Source organism: Nycticebus coucang, chromosome 6, assembly GCF_027406575.1.
Source record: "Nycticebus coucang isolate mNycCou1 chromosome 6, mNycCou1.pri, whole genome shotgun sequence".
NCBI lineage: Eukaryota > Metazoa > Chordata > Mammalia > Primates > Lorisidae > Nycticebus > Nycticebus coucang.
The window spans coordinates 112,806,146-112,822,806 of NC_069785.1; the positions used below are offsets into that span (position 1 = coordinate 112,806,146).

The window sequence follows — 16,661 nt, forward strand, 5'->3', positions numbered from 1 at the left end:
TCTTTATACTTTTGAAATGTGCTGGTCAGATATTTTATAGAATGTCTCAAGTTTTGCCAAAGAATACCACCTCTGTAACTTACTGTATCAGAGAAAGGGCATGTGATGTCAAAATGACTTACTCCTGGCTCTTTTAACTCTGGTCACTTGATTAGAAGGTGGTGTTTACCAGATTATGTATTATTTTTTCAATGTAAATTATATCACTTAATTTTATGAAATTAGTAGAAGAAAAATAAACAAAGGCCAAGAAATCGGTGAACTTCAGATGAGTATTTTTTCAATGAGAAACAATAACTTCTATAATTCATTAAAAAGTTAAGGAAAGAAATGGTAAAATTTATAAATAGTTTAGAGCCATTATTATTATTATTTTGCAGTTTTCTGGCCAGGGCCGGGTTTGAACCTGCCACCTCTGGTATATGGGGCCGGCGCCCTACTCCTTTGAGCCACAGGTGCCACCCTAGAGCCATTATTTTAAAAACTGTTTTAATTTTCTTTTTTTTTTTTTTTTTGTAGAGACAGAGTCTCACTGTACCGCCCTCGGGTAGAGTGCCGTGGCATCACACGGCTCACAGCAACCTCTAACTCTTGGGCTTACGCAATTCTCTTGCCTCAGCCTCCCAAGCAGCTGGGACTACAGGCACCTGCCACAATGCCCGGCTATTTTTTTGTTGCAGTTTGGCCGGGGCTGGGTTTGAACCCGCCACCCTCGGCATATGGGGTCGGCGCCCTACTCACTGAGCCACAGGCGCCGCCCAAAACTGTTTTAATTTTCATTCATCCAACAAATGTTTATCAAGCATCTACTATGTAGAAAAGGAGTGTCCAGGCAGAGAAAGCAGCCCACTGCAAAGGTCTTGCTTGGCAAATGTGATGGTTGATTTTATGTGTCACCTTGTCTGGGTCACAATGTCCAGATATTTTGTCAAACATTATTCTGGATGTTTTTGTGAAGGTGTTTTTGGATGAGATTCACATTTAAAACTGTGGACTTGGAATAAAGCAGATTAGATTCTCCCTCATGTGGATGAATCTGAACCAATCAGTTGAAGACCTGAACAGAACTAAAACATTGCCCTCTCCCCATCCCTAGCAAGATTGAATTTTGCCAGCAGAGTGCTGCAGCACTTGACCCATAACATCAGCTCTTCCTTGGCTCCCCAGGCACAAGCCTACCTTATAGATTTTGGCCTTGACAGCCTCCATCACATGTGAGCCAGTTCCTTGAAACAAGTTTCTCTGTATACATATATACATCCTCTTGGTTCTGTTTCATTAATATCAGTAAGACGGCCTAGGGACTGGAGCAGAGTGGAGCATCACTGGAGGAGAAGTCAGGCATGTGACAGGGCTTTGCTGGCCTGGGCAAGCACTTTCGTCTTTCCCATGAGAACTCTTGCAGCATTTCACTCTCTTGGAGGAGAGCGGTGACATGATCTGACTCCCCACTGTCCTCCTACCTATGACTGTTGATGTAATCATCACCCTTTCACTTCTTCCAATGTCCCATTCTTTCAACCCTTAGATTTTTGTTGTCAGAAATGTTTGCCTTTTTTTCCTACAACCCATAATTCCTCAGACTTTAGTGTTGGTCTGTATATGACATTTCTCAGATTTCCCTGAAGCAAAGGATCCACATACGATCGAGTTTCTACATCCCGGATGCACCCCCATGAAATGGGAGCTAAGCGACTTTGAGCAGGGAGTTTGGGTCTTATTGAAGCAAGGTGTCAAAGGCATCTAGTTCTTCTGGGGACGGCGGTGTGTTTTCTGGTACATGGTCTTTTATCATGAGTATCAACATGTGTTTTCTGGTACATGGTCTTTTATCATGAGTATCAACATGTTGGGCACAGGTGCTAGCATTTTCCCACTAGAATAGCTCTGTGGCCATTTTCCTTGGTTACTTTTGTGCCTAGCTTCTTGCTAGTGTTCTGGTCCTCTCGGAAATCTTGAGTTACTTTCAGATGATCAGAAGCACTATCCAGGTTTTTAGCTATTTTTTGCTTAGTTTCTTGGCCTATTGAAAGGTTTTTACCAATACCTCTGTGTGTGTGTATGTGTGTGCCTACTATAGACCAGGAGTGTGTAGGTTTTCTTTTCTTTTCTTTTTTATTGAGATGGAGTCTGACTATGTTGCCCTCAGTAGAGTGCTGTGATGTCACAGCTCACGGCAACCTCAAATTCTTGGGCTTAAGTGATTCTCTTGCCTCAGCCTCCCAAGTAACTGGAACTTGCCACAATGCCTGGATATTTTTTTGGTTGTAGTTGTTATTGCTGTTTAGCAGGCCCAGGACAGGTTTGAACCCACCAGCCCCAGTGTATGTGGTTGGTGCTGTAACCACTGTGCTATGGGCACAGAGTCAGGTTTACTTTTCTATACCTTTCTTTTTTCTCAGATATTGGTCCCTTAAAGTCCTGACTGTTTTGGTAAGCTTGATCTTCAATTTTTAAATACTCAACCCCATAAAATTGCTGAAAGCTCTGCTGGCTTCTTTGTGTTTTAGTAGCAGCCCTCTGCTCAGCTTCTAAGAATTTCTCCTGATGGGCGGCGCCTGTGGCTCAGTGAGTAGGGCACCGGCGCCATATGCCGAGGGTGGCGGGTTCAAACCCAGCCCCGGCCAAACTGCAACAACAACAACAACAACAACAAAAATAGCCACAAAAAAAAATAGCCGGGCGTTGTGGGGGGTGCCTGTAGTCCCAGCTGCTCGGGAGGCTGAGGCAAGAGAATCGCGTAAGCCCAAGAGTTAGAGGTTGCTGTGAGCCGTGTGACACCACGGCACTCTACCAAGGGCGGTACAGTGAGACTCTGTCTCTACAAAAAAAAAAAAAAAAAAAGAATTTCTCCTGAAAAGCTGGAAAATCAGCAAATACTCCAAGCAGAACACCACACGTACATGTAGGATGATGGGCTGGCTTCAGTGAGCTTCTCTCCTCTCTTGTATCTCAGACCCTCGGGTAGACCTCACTGTGTTGAAAGCTCTCTCATCTACATTTGCACACACATCCGTGTCTATATCTATATTCATCCTCTCTCCTCTCCCCCAGTTTTCCTAGTTGTTTTCAATAGAAGTGGTTCATTTGTTCAGGCTTCTACCACCTTCCCTCTTGTTACTGTGATTTTTGAACATGCTGTTTACTGAGTCTTTTTTCCTTTCTTCTTACTTATTTTTGAGGCTAGCTCCTACTTCAAGATTCTACTTCATCATCACCTACTCTGATGGTCACTCCCAAGTCTAGTTTAGATGTTCCCATGGCACCTTGTGCTTATTTCTTAATATTTCATTTTTAAATTATTTAATGCAGTTTCAACCTACAGTCTAAACTCCTGGGGGGCAAATATTTTGTCAGTTAGTTATATATCCCCAGTGCCTGGGACAAGTTGTGTGTACTAGTTGCTCAATAAATGCAAAGTTGAAATTCAAAATGCTATAATTGTGCTATTTGTTTGTTGGACTTTGGAGGGATTTGATAAGAGTAAATAAGTAAGAAATATAATTCATTCTTCTGTTAATGTGCCAAATGTAGATAGACTTCTATGCTTGATAAGAAAGGCAAATCTTATTAAGAGGGGATTTCCCTATCCATTGACTACTGTAGGAAAATCCTCCCTCTCAGAGTCATCGCTGGCGGACCGGCGCCACCTGGTGTTTGGATGGGCTGTTGTCCTAATGGTTCTCTCTTCTGCTTATTGTTTTCTGCCAACATGTTCCAGCCTCCAGAACAGCCTATCAGGATTGCCTGGAGATAATGCTGCCACGTGGCCATTCCATATCGTAGGAATCTTGGCTTAAATCCAAAAATTTTGTCATTAATTTGTTAATTATTTAATTGGAGCATTGATAGTCAACTTTCTCCACTATATAACATAGCCCAGAAAAACAGATAACTATGTAACTCTCCCTCCAAATGTACTCCTTACATCTCAGCCAATTACAATGCTGAAATTATCCTACTGACTTGATCTTATTGGTGAGTTGACCCAGGCTTTGCTTTAGTCATTCTCCTGTCTGGCATTCCTTTCTGCTCTGTTTTCCTTTCACCCATTAGACCTGCCTTAGAACCTCTTTTTTGGTTGTTGTTGTTTTGCCCAAGAATCTTATTACAGTTGTATTTGTAGACATCCTAACAAGCTTCCCTTTCCCCAGCTTTACCCATTACTTGCTTCAATAGCTATGAAAAATGTTTGACAATTTAAACTCAGTATTGAATTTGCACATAGAAGAAACAATATCCCTCAAACAACCACCCTGCTCATCATCTGGATGTTTTTTTTAAGGCTGAAATGTCCAGGGAACTTAGTTTATGCCTATTCTGAACTACGCAAGTTATCGAGTTCTAGCACATCATGGAGTCTTTATTTTATTTTTATTTATTTATTCATTTATTTATTTATTTTGAGAGAAGAGTCTCACTATGTCGCCCTTGGTAGAGTTCCGTGGGGTCATAGCTCACAGCAACCCCAAACTCTTGGGCTCAAGTGATTCTCTTACCTCAGCCTCCCAAGTAGCTGGGACTACAGGCGCCTGCCTCGACACCCGGCTATTTTTTTTTGCAGTTGTCATTGTTGTTTAGCAGACCTGGTCTAGGTTTTAACCTGCCAATACTGGTGTATGTGGCTGGCACTATAACCACTGTGATATGGGTTCCAGGCCACATTGTGGAGTCCTTAAAAATGACTTTTCCTATACTCATTTCCCCTGTCTCTCGTCTGAAATAATTAGCAACTCTAATTCTGTTTCTGCATTTTCATGCCAGGAGAAGGCATGTCAATGGAACGCAGATGAGCAACATTTCAAGATCCACCGATAGTTCTTGAAGAAACTAGTCAATAGTTTGTTTCTTGGGTATCTCTCCTAAATCAAACCTCTCATAGTTCTCAAGTGCACTCTGTTGTCATCATTGCTCAGAGTATTGCTAAATATAAGGATGAAGTTGATTAATTCAACTTGCCTTGATGGGTAGATTGGTTTCCATTCCCTCCATATCCCCTTTCCACATGGAAAACAGAGTTGGAGATAAAGATTCTTGACCACAGTGGCCCTGGTAGATCTAACCATTGGCATATCATTTCTTCAGTTGATATTTTATTAAAGGGTCATAGTGACCTATTTCTACAAGTCAGTTACCAGTCAAGATATCCATTGTAAACAACTTACACTGTTTATGTACCAGAAACACGAGTAGCTATTGCTCCATTTGGTTGGTTATATTTGCTTATCCTGGTCATGGACAAGATTGCAAATGGAAACAAGGGTTTTTGGCATTCAATTAATGTGTATATTTTATACTTTACATAATATTTTATTATTTATTACATAATATTTTTATTGTCCTGTATAATACCTGACAATGTCCAGTTTAATTGAATTTGAAGCTGAAAGTGACAAAGACACAAAGCTTTCTTCTAAAATATGAATGAAAGGCTGGGTGTGGTGGCTCACTCCTGTAATTCTAGTACTCTAGGAGGCTGAGACAGATGAAACCCTGAGCTCACAGGTTCGAGACCAGCCTCTAAAAATAGTTGGGCATTGTGGTAGGTGCCTATAGTCCCAGCTACTTTGGAGGCTGAGGCAAGAGAATTGCTTGAGCCCAAGAGTTGGAGGTTGCTATGAGCTATGATGCTACAGCACTCTACAAAGGATGACAAAGCGAGACTCTGTCTCAAAAATTAATAAGTAAAATAAAATAAAATAAAATGTGACTGAAAATATAAAATATATGTTATAGAAGTTATAACTGGGAGGAACAGAATTTTGCAAAACAACCAAGTGTTCCATATCCTCACATTAGGCTTGGATGGCATTAGACCATCATTGGGGTCTAATCAATACTCTATCACTTTAAAGTAATTCCTTATCTGTTTTCAGGAATCCTCCAAATGGCACTGAGCCAAACTTAATACCCAAATACAATAACCACAAGACTGAGCAAAGACCAGCTAATTTCAACATTCCCGTTCATGTTTCACTCACTTGAAGGAAAACACTTTGTGCTATTTTGTGTATTAACAGGTAATCTCCAATTTAATATTAACAATGAAAGAAAAACTATCATAAAATCATTTTGGAAAATGTTATTTTCAGTGAATGCTTTTATAATAATGAAACTAATCTTAAAAGCAGGTATCCTGATGCTTGTTGGAAATGCTTGTATATTATATATGCTATGGTTTTCTGGACAAGTTTACCGCTTTTCATGGGCTTTCCAAGTATAACCACTTAGACATTTGAACAACATCAAAGAAAGTGAGGTATGACTTACGCCATTCATTGAACCTGGGATGAGTTAAGGTCTATTTATAAGTATAATTATAAAACTAACTTAAGTCAAAAGATTCTCCACTTCACCTACCAGTCTTTACATGGACTCAAGGGAGCCAGAATAAATTCCCTAATCCTGAATGTTAGTGTTTGTTATACAAATACAGTCATTAAATCAATAAAAATGCACTAAAAATCCACCAAGCATCTCATTACCACTTCTTTACATTGAATATAAACACCTTCTATTTGCTGAAATCGTCAGCGAACAAATTTATTAAGTCCCTATTCTGCTTGAAAATAAGAGTTAGTAAGATATATAAAAGAATTATTCCAAGAAGCTTTTTAGTCAGGAAGGTAGAAAGTAAACAACTAGGAAACTCATAGGAAAGATAAAGTGAAATGTTTACACTCACAGGTGCTCTAATGACCAGGAGTAACCCGACATTATCAGATTCAGAAGTCAAGGGAGGCATCATTAAGGATGTGATCTTTGGGCTGAGGTCTGTTTGATCAGGACAAGTCAGCCCAGGGAAGATCTGGAGGAAGAGCAAATATTATACAAAAGTTTAAGGGCAAGAATAAGTTTGGCGGGTTTGAAGAAATGAGAGAAAGTATTGCATAGTGTTTTGAGCAGGGAGACAGATAAGATTGGAGATGCAGTGAGGGCCAGAATATGATCTCAAAAGCTATGGTAGAGTCTGAACTCTAGTTTAAGTGCCATAGGAAGCCAAATGAAGTTTTTTTTTTGTAGAGACAGAGTCTCACTTTATGGCCCTCGGTAGAGTGCCGTGGCCTCACACAGCTCACAGCAACCTCCAACTCCTGGGCTTAAGCAATTCTCTTGCCTCAGCCTCCTGAGTAGCTGGGACTACAGGCGCCCACCACAATGCCCGGCTATTTTTTGGTTGCAGTTTGGCCGGAGCCAGGTTTGAACCCGCCACCCTTGGTATATGGGGCCGGCGCCCTTCCGACTGAGCCACAGGCGCGGCCCCAAATGGAGTTTTTAAGCAGGACAATAACCTTATTCAATGTGTTTCCAAAGACCGTGATGCCCAGCATATGTGCAAGAGAAATTAAAACATTTGCCCACACCAAAACTTGTATACAAATAATTACAACAGCATTATTCTTAACAGCTAAAAGGTAGAAACAACCCAAATGTCCACCAGCTAGTGGATAAACAAAATGTGGTTTAGCCATACAATGGAATATTGTTTGCAGAAAGAAATAAATTGATGATACACACCACACATGGATGGACCTGAAAGCTTTACTTGTTTAAGAAGCCAGTCACATGCCTGTAACCCTAGCACTCTGGGAGTATAAGGCAAATGGATTGCTTGAGCTCGGAAGTTCTAAACCAGCCTGAGCAAGAGTGCGACTGAGTCTCTAAAAAAGTAAAGTCCAGTCACAAAAGGCCATATATTGTATTATTCCATGTAAATGAAATGTGAAGAGTAGGCAAAGTTTGGTTAAGGCTAGGGGGAATAGGAGGTTCCAAAGGGTAATAGCTGACGAGTACAAGGTTTCTTTCTGAGGTGATGAAATTTCCTAAAGATGATTGCAGTGATCGTTGCACACCTCTATGAATACATGAAAAGCCACAGAATTGTATATTTTAAATGGTATATGAATTATATGTTAATAGAGCTTATATTATATGTTAATAGAGCTGTTAGTAAAAAAAAAAAGAAAAAGAAAGGATTGTAATAAACACTACAGGAATACTGCAATTTTCTTCTAGGATTGACCAAGAAAGGTTTAATGGAGAAGTCACAATTTGAATCAATATTATATAGGAAAGATAGCCTTTCATTTGTAAAATCCATGATTAATTGCCACGTAATCTTCCAATCTTTCAAGGAACTTTTTTTTTTTTTTGTATTTGGAAATCTTCTTTTTGCTTGCTTTTTAAAAATTATTTTCGTTTCACCTTTATAAGGCTTATATTTATTTTATTTTATTGTTAAGGATTCGTTGAGGGTACAGAGAACTAGGTTACAGTGATGCATTTATTAAATAAAGTCCCTCTTATGACTGTGTTCCACCTCCAAGAGGTGTGTGTATTTTTAATTCAAAAAAAACTTTTTTTTAGTTCAGGTTAAAGTGAGGGAACAAACAACCAAGTTACCATATTTGAATTTGTTAGGTAGAGTCCCTCTTGTAGTTATATCCTACACCCAAAAGCTGTGCCATACACCCCTGCATTGTGCCCATTCAGTGGGTCAGGGAACATTTTTTTCTACAATATGTATGATATCAACGGTCAAATACATTTGAGGAACAGTCATATTGCTTTCTTAGAGATTCACAAAGTAATTTATTGGCTTATTAAACAGTTTTGCAAAATCCCGTAGCCTCTGTGGTTCAGATTAAAAGTGCCCACTCACAAGAGTATTCAAGCCTGTATCACTGGACTAAGTTCTCTCTTATCTCAGGATTCAGGTGACAGGAAGCCAGAGGGCAAAGTGGAAGTGGAAGAGGAAGGTATAGTCAAGGAAAGCCCAGAACAGTATCTCAAACGTCTAAACTTGCCAAAAAAGACGGTCATCTCAACTACCCTGCTCCTGCAGGGCGGACAGAACACACGAGCGTAGAATGAAGTACTGAGGAGGCTCCCAGTTGACTTCAAGCCCACAGTACTTAGCATTGTGGGGTCTGGGTTGCACTGACAACTGGTTCTGGGAACCAACGTGAGGCACATGAGAAACTTTGAATCGGATTAATTGAACGCTGGGATTGTTGTCAGAACTCCCAACTCTACTCAGGAATAGCATTTACCCAGTTTTTACTCAAAAAGTATAAAGTCCTTACCTATTGGCAGGTGCTGTTCTAGCAGGGAGCAAAACAGAAAAATATTTCTTGCCTTCATGGAGTCAATATTATAATGGAAGGGACAAAAACAAAAGGAAATACACATCAGTGTGTAACATAATAAGGACAAAGCATAAACAAAGGTATTTCAGAGGGATATGAAGAGTCAACGTGATGAGGTGGGGGGAGGGGCTTTGTGAGAAGACTTGAAGGAAATGAGGAAGCCAGCCGCCGGGGAATGTGAGGGAGAACATGTTCAAGGAACAGCAAGGAGGCTGGTACAGCTAGTGTGAGAGAGTGAGGGGAGAGCAGCAGGAAATGAGGTCGCAGGGAAATCAGGAAGTCGGATCAGAGGGGGCCTTACAGGGCACAATAGGGACCCTGCCTTTTCCTCCGCATGGGACAGTAAGTGGTGGAGAGTTTTGAGCAGTGGACTCACATAATCTGACTTGGATGTTAACGGGATCACTCTCCCTCCTGTGTGGAGAACAGATTGGATGGGAACAAAGATAGAAATTAAGGAGAACAGTGAGAATCTAACAGAAAAATCAGAGACAGAGAAAAAACAAGTGGAAGGGACCAGGGTGCTGGCAATGGAGGTCATAAGAAGTGATTGAATTGTGAAGATATTTTGAAGATAGAGGGGACATATTTGTGAATGAATCAAGAATGTCGGTTCAAGCCAGTTCTCTTTTGCAGAGAGCGCTAGCCTCTGTTCTGTCTGGAGTAGACTTTCTATACTTTCTGAATAAATCTCGCTTTCACTTTAAAAAAAAAAAAAAAAAGAATATCCTTTTGAGAATGGCACCAAGGTTTTGCCTCATTAACTAGAAGGACCAAACTGCAATGAACAGAGCTGTAATGGCAGTCAGGGTTTGGAGGAGTCAACCTTTCAGGGCTTTGGGTCAAGCGGGAGATAAGTTCAAGGTGTTAATTAGATATCCAAATGGAGATTTCAAATAGCCAGTTGAATATACGTGGCTAGGGGCCAGAGAAGAGATTTGTTCTAGAGACGTAAATCTGGGATTCATCACCATAGAGGTGCTACTTAATGTCACGCAACCAAATGGATTCTCTTAGGAAGTTAGTGTAGATAAAAAGAAAGAAATATCTGAAGACTTGGATCACTCCAAAATTTATAGGTCAGGGAAAAGAGAGGAAACAAAGGAAACTCAGCAATGGTTAGAGAGAAAAAATAAAGTCCCAGAAACTGTGGTGGCTTGGAGCCAAGTGAAAGGAGTAAAGGAGAAAAGAGAGATGGGCTGTATCAGCTGTGCTGCTGGGACTGACCCTGGATTTAGCAACGAAGAACCTTGACGGCGCAATTTCGACAGAAAGGTGAAGCAAAACTTGATTAGAGTGGATTCAAGATTGAATGGGGAGAGAAACATGAACGATCCCATGAACAGACAACACTTTCAAAGACATTTTCTGTAAAGAGGACAGAGATAGGGTAATAGCTCATCAAGAGAAGTTTTAGTTTTGGAGTTCTGTTTTCTTTTTTTTTCCTATATAAAAAAGGAATGAGTAAATTTACCAAGGAAGGAAAATTTTGGATAGAGGAAAGTGCACAATTGCTGGGTTGTGGTGAGGTCCTTGAATAGCTTAGATGGGATGGCCTCTGATGTGTTAATTTCAGAGCTGTCCTAGTATAGAATCATGTGCCGTTCAATTGTAGCAACCTGTGTAAAATAAAATGTGAAAGGATGGTTTTTGAGATTTTTATTTAATTTTAACAATTACTCTTTTCTACATTAAGTGAAAAGATGAAGGAGATTCATCAATCGTACTTTAATTTCACCATGGGAATGTGATAATGGAAGGGGGCTGTAATATTCCACTGTAAGGTTTTAAAAAATATGTTCTTGACATTTTATTTGGAAAGATGCCATTAGACTCATTGCACACCAACTGTTGAGCTATAGTTAGGAACTAGATGTCCTATTTTGCCCAGGACAGTCCTACTTTATAGTTTATGTTTCAGAGTAACTATTAAAACCCCTCCCTTTCACTCTCAAAAGTGTGCCAGTTTATTTGATAAATGCCTAAGTTCAAACTCTAGTTGACAACAGGTGGCTATAATTTAATATGGGAAATAGATTAAGGAGTGATATTTTGCCTAAGGTGTGACTCATGTCAGAAACTTTTCAGTGAATAAGAACAATGTCTCAGCAGTCTCAAAAGAATATTCAAAGGACAAGATGCTACTGTGTCTGATTATGGAGGTTTGTAGCACACATAGACACAGGGTGACTCTGAGGGTAGTGGCTGAGGTAGGGATAGCGGCTTCTTTTTAAACATCTTCATTGGGATGTAATTCACAACCCAATGATTTATCCCTTTTCGGGGTAAAATTCAATGGTTTTTAGTCAGAATGTCGTGCTAACATCACCATAGTTTGAGGACATTTTCATGACTCCCCAAAGCAGCCCCACACCCATCAGCAGCAGCTTTCTATTTTTCCCATCCCCAGCCTTCGGCAACCACTTATCTATGTTCTGTGTCTATAGATTGTCCTATTCTGGTTATTTTATATGGATGGAAGCATGCAATAGGTGGTCTGTTTTCACTCAGCACGGTGTTTTCAGTGACAGCTTCTGGAAATTGGACTCAAGACTGTCCTGATAGAGTGTTGAGAGGGTTGGTCCCCCTCATGGATGATCAAAGGCTTAATTATTAAACTGGAGAGTGATAGGGGACATGGCTTCTCCCCCACTGTGCGTGTTTCCAAGTTAACTGATTCTTTTCTCAACTGTGTCAACTACACTGGTGAAAAGATTTTTTTTTAGACAGAATCTCACTTTGTCACCCTCAGTGGAGTGCTGTGACATCATAGTTCACAGCAACCTCAAACCCTTCAGCACAAGTGATTCTCTTGGCTCCCAGGTAGCTGGGACTACAGGTGCCCACCTTGATGCTGGGCTATTTTTAGAGACCAGGTCTCACTCTGGTTCAGGCTGGTCTCCAACTCCTGAGCTCAGGCAATCCACTACCCTCTGCCTGCCAGAGTGCTAAGATTACAGGTGTGAGCCACCGTGCTGGGCCTTAAATGCATTCTTTATTTCTACTATAGCATTTTTTATTTCTAACATTTCTTTCTGATTTCTTCTTAAAAAAAATTTTTTTGGAGACAAAGTCTCACTATGTAGCCCTCACTAGAGTGCTGTGGTGTCATAGCTCACAGCAACCTCAAACTCCTGGGCTGAAGCGGTTCTTTTGCCTCAGCCTCCAAAATTGCTGGGACTACAGGCGCCCACCACAACACCCAGCTATTTTTTGATTGTATTATCACTGTTGTTTGGCAGGCCTGGGCTAGATTCGAACCTGCCAGCTCTGGTGTAGGGGGCTGGTGCCCTAGCTGCTGAGCTATAGGTGCCAAGCCTCCTTCTTAAAATTTTTACTTCTTTGCTTACTTTACTCACCCATTCTTGCATATCATCTTCTTTCCCCATTAGTCTTTAACGTGTTGGTCATAATTACTTTAAATTCCCTGTCTCAGAATTTCAGCATCTTCTTCCTATCTAACCCTGGATCCAACCACGCCTTATTTTTCAGACATGTCTTGTAATTTTTTTGTTGAAGGCTGAACATGAGGTGTATAAGGATTTATGTTAATCTTACTGGGAGTTGAGCTTTGTTTAATGATTACTGTAGCTATAGGTGCTGGAGGATTCAATTCTAGTGTTCTTGGTTTTGTCTCCTCTCTTGACTTTGGGTTCCCTAAATTATTCTCCTTAGAGAGACTCTGTGTCTTACAGCCTTTTCAGTTATAAGCTATTGTTATTATAGTACTCATATTATAGTAATATAATAGTATTATAATAAGCTATTATATTCAGCCTTGCTGGAGTGGTGGTGAGGTGTGGAGGAAGCGAGTTGTCAATCTTCCCATTCAATCTCAATCTTTTATTGGGCTTATGTCTCTGGCCTGTGACCTTCACAAGTATTTCTGCTTATATAGTGAAGCAGATATACTTCCTATATACAGAGGCTGGAGTGAGAAGAATTCCCTTTCCTCATGACTCTGGCACAAGGCTCTGATTAAGTCATTTCCCCTGGCAAGTAGGACTTCTTTTGTTAGAAGAAGGCTTTGGGCAGATTTCATAATAACTACTTAACCTCACACCCGTGTTAGTGCCATAAGAACAACTTTCTCAAGTCTTCACCTTGAGAACCTGGTGGTGTGGGCCCCTCTTTCATGCTAGTCCACACCCAGCCTCCAGTAACTCGTCAAAATTACCAGTTAAGTGTCCCTGCTAGTTTGTGGTTCTAGTAACTGCTGTTGCTGGTAGGCAGATCTCAGCTGTGAGCCTCTGGATTTTCCTGTCTCTTCAGATTTCAGGATGGCAATTTGCCCTGAAAATTTAATTTTCTGATGGGTCCAAGAAAAGTCATTAATTTTCATTTGTCCAGATTTTTCTTAAAGATGGGAGTGACAACATCCAAGTTCTTCACATTTTAGAAATGAGACTAGCAATCTTTTGATGAAGACTTCTTATTCAATCTATGTAAGACTGAGATATAGATGGGAATTTGTACATGAGCAGTGAACAATTAGATTCAAGGTCATTTCAAGTAACCAAACTCAGTCTTCTGTTAGAAATAACAAGATCTCTAGTAGAAACTTTTATTTACAAAAAAAATCCTAAATTCTTCTTAAACAGGCTTTCTGGAATGAATTAGATTAAAAGTTTATGTTTTACAGTACCATGATCTGAGACAGAATACCAGTGCTGTCAGGTATACAGTTGGTGACCCTGGGCATATTATTTAATATTTCTTAACTTCAGAATTCTCATCTGGAGATAAGGTGTGTAATGAATCTAGCAATACATAGATAGCATTTATTAGGCACTTAATAAATGTTAGCAATTATTTCCAACTGATTTAAAAAAAGAAGTGTTGGAAGAATGGATTGAAAAATATCCCTGGCTCAGCACCTGTAGCTCAGTGAGTAGGGCACAAGCGGGTTCCAGCCCGGCCTGGGCCTGCTAAACAACAGGTACAACCAAAAAATAGCAGGGTGTTGTGGCCGGCGCCTGTAGTCCCAGCTACTTGGGAGGCTGAAGCAAGAAAATCAGGTAAGCCCAGGCATTTGAGGTTGCTGAGAGCTGCGATGCCATCGAACTCTACTGAGGGCGACATAGTGAGACTCTGTCTCAAACAAACAAACAAAAAAACAAAGAAAAAAATCCCAGAAAATTTGAAGAATACGAATTGTGAAGCATAACCTAAGAGCAAAATGTTATAAGAAGGCAGAAAAACTGACCAGCAAACCAATTCCAGTGGTTCTCAACCTTCCTAATGCCTCAGTCCTTCATTAATACAGTTGTCGTGACCCACAGGTTGAGAAGTGCTGAATTAAACCAACTACTTGGTGACTATAAAAACTCAGGCTGAATTCAGTAAAACCCCAAGGAAAAGACAGCACTTAGTCCTAGACTGACACCTACTGGTCCACAACGGACCCCAAATGACTGTCTGGAAGTTTCGTTGTTTGCTAAGTGAAAATAGTGGTACAAGTTTAGTTTATCTCAGACAAATGATTAGGACCAGAGTTTTCAAGTATTTTTGCTAGTAGATCCCACTATCAGAATCCTTATGTCTGAGAGCCATGGTAACTCGGTAACTTTTACTGATAACATCAGCGAGTGAAGACGGTTTTGTTAGGCTTATTTAGTACTGTCTATGGCTCATTTATAAATTAAAGGCATAGAGAGACTTCATCTATTATTATTTGTCTCTTATATGTTAATTTTTATGGTTTTATAATGGTTTAATTTTAAAAGCATTAAACTTGAACTGATTCAAATTATACGATTAATTATAATCAGCTTCAATTATTATGATTAACTATACTCTACTAGACTAGAGGTTCCTAAAAGATAGTCTGTATCACACCTATAATCCTAGCACTTTTGGAGGCCAAGGTGGGTGAATTGCCTGAACTCAGGAGTTCAAGACCAGTCTGAGCGAGAGCAAGAGGAAGACCCCTGCACCTATAGCTCAGCGCCTGTAGCATAGTGATTACAGTGCTGGCCACATACACCGAAGGTGGTGGGTTTGAACCCATCCCGGGCCAGCTAAACAACAATGACAACTGCAACAACAACAAAAAAATAGCCAGTGTTGTGGCGGGCGCCTATAGTCCCAGCTACTTGGGAGGCTGAGGCAAGAGAATTGCTTAAGCCCAAGAGTTTGAGGTTGCTGTGAGTTGTGATGCCACGGCACTCTACCAAGAGTGATGTAGTGAGACTCTGTCTTAAAAAAAAAAAAAAAGCCCCTTGTCTCTACTCAAAACAGAAAAAACTAGCCGGGCATTGTGGTGGGTGCCTGTAGTCCCAGCTACTGGAGAGGCTGTGGCAAGAGGACTGCTTGAGCCTAAGACTTTGAAGTTGCTACAAGTGGACTGCTTGAGCTCAGGAGTTTGAGAGGAGCCTGACCAAGAGTGAGACCCTGTCTCTAAAAACTAGCCAGCATTGTGGCAGACACCTATAGTCTCAGCTACTTGGGAATTTGAGACAAGATGATCACTTAAGCCCAGGGATTTGAGGTTGCTGTGAGCTAAGATGATACCTTGCAATCCATGCAGGGTGACAGAGTGAGAATCTGTTTGAAAAAAAAAAAAAAAAGAAAAAGAAAAGATAATCTGTAAACTAGTTGGTTGACTCCATTCTATTCTATTCTATTTTCTGTTTCTATTTTTTAGAAAAATTAGCTGGGTATGGTGGCACATTCCTGTAGTCTCAGCTACTTAGGAGCCTGAGTCAGGAAGATTGCTGAAGCCCAGGAGTTTGAGGTTGTAGTAAGCTGTGATGATACCAGTGCATTCTAGCCCAGGCAACAGAATGAGACTCTGTCTAAAAAAGTAAGTCCAAAACAAGAAAATTAGATAAATAAATGAACAAAAATTAGATAAATGAATGAACAAAGGCGTGCATAGAGAAACTAATTACTTCATGACCTCTGAATAGTTGGCACAACAACAGTTTGGCAGTCTTGAACCTCCTGGCCTTTTAGTTTTTGTGTAGTAGCCAATTAGTTAAATGTAGTTTTGCTGTTAAAAATTTCACAGAGGTGTGCTTGCTTCAGTAGCACATGTACTAAAATTGGAACAATACAGAGAAGATCGGCACTGCACCTGTGCAAGGATGACACACAAATTTGTGAAGCACTCCATATTTTTTTGAAGTTGCAAAAAGAAAAAAAAGTCACAGAGGTTACACTCTGGAATCAAGGTGACTACATGTTGGCCCTGCCAAGCATTACAGGAAACGAGTAAAAAGAGATGTAATCAACCAAAGCTGCACCTGCTAAATTTTTTTTATATCCTAAGAATGACTTCAGATTGAATATATCATTAAGATATAAAGAATAAAGAGGATTTCGTTATTGTAATGAATACATACTTTAATTTCATTTCTAATTGGAACAACTCAAATAACAGTTGAATAGATTTATAAAAGTTATTTGCCATTTTTTTGCATGACCAAAGGGCAAGAATGGGCTCATTTTTTAACATCTTTAGACCAAATTATTCAGATGTTGTGGGACTCTTTAACTTTAGTGACAACA

The 16,661-nt window shown here is 40.2% G+C and overlaps 1 non-coding gene across 1 annotated transcript; it reads left to right on the plus strand.

The window, feature by feature from the left end:
- The first annotated feature begins 16,165 nt into the window (after positions 1-16,165).
- Positions 16,166-16,272, plus strand: LOC128589371 (U6 spliceosomal RNA). Its single transcript, XR_008380963.1, has one exon. It is a non-coding gene; the product is annotated as a U6 spliceosomal RNA (small nuclear RNA).
- Positions 16,273-16,661: the final 389 nt, after the last annotated feature.